This window comes from Apis dorsata, unplaced genomic scaffold (assembly GCF_000469605.1).
Source record: "Apis dorsata unplaced genomic scaffold, Apis dorsata 1.3 scaffold_889, whole genome shotgun sequence".
Taxonomy (NCBI): Eukaryota; Metazoa; Arthropoda; class Insecta; order Hymenoptera; family Apidae; genus Apis; species Apis dorsata.
The window spans coordinates 42,350-43,011 of NW_006264005.1; the positions used below are offsets into that span (position 1 = coordinate 42,350).

The 662-nt window shown below is 48.6% G+C and overlaps 1 long non-coding RNA gene across 1 annotated transcript in view; it reads right to left on the bottom strand.

Moving 5' to 3' along the window:
• The window catches only part of LOC102670827, a 19,604-nt gene that overhangs the window by 224 nt on the left and 18,718 nt on the right, over positions 1 to 662 (bottom strand). The window lies entirely within an intron of this gene.

The following is a 662-nucleotide window of genomic DNA, read 5'->3' on the forward strand; positions in this document are numbered from 1 at the left end:
TTTCCCTCCCTCTTTCTTTTCCTTCTTTCTCTCTTTTCTTCTCTCTTTTTCTTCGTCTCTCTCTTTCTCTCTCTCTCTCTCTCCTTCACTCTTTACTCTTTAACTACCGTTTTAACTATTTCACTCGATTCTTCACTTTCGTCTCTCTCTCTCTCTCTCTCACCGTTTCCGTCTTCTTCCGTTTTCCCTTTTTTCCCTCGCGACCAATTCGTACGCGAAGAATTCGTCGGAACGACAGGAAATTAACGGGCGCGCGCGTTTCCACCGACGGATTCGAGTTCTTTTTCTTTCTTTTTTTTTTTTTTCTTTTTTTCGTCACCTATCGTTCGACGTCGACGATTATCGCGATTATCACACTATTGCCACTACGATCCTATATATCCACCTTCTCTCCCTCCTTCCTTCTTTCCCTGCCGGTTTCGTTTTTCGATCGTTCCCGATCGATAACGACGATCCGTCGATCGTTCTACTCGCCGATGGTGTGATTCCTCTCTGGAACGGAGGAGTTAGTTCCCTTGTTCGTAGCGGTACGCCGTAACCGCAAGAGCGGAGCGGAAAACGAGGAGTTTATGCGGCGAGGGCGTGAGTACGAAGCGCGAATCACGGCGCGCGTGCACAACAACAACAGCAACAGCAGCAGCAGGCGACGACGACGACAACGG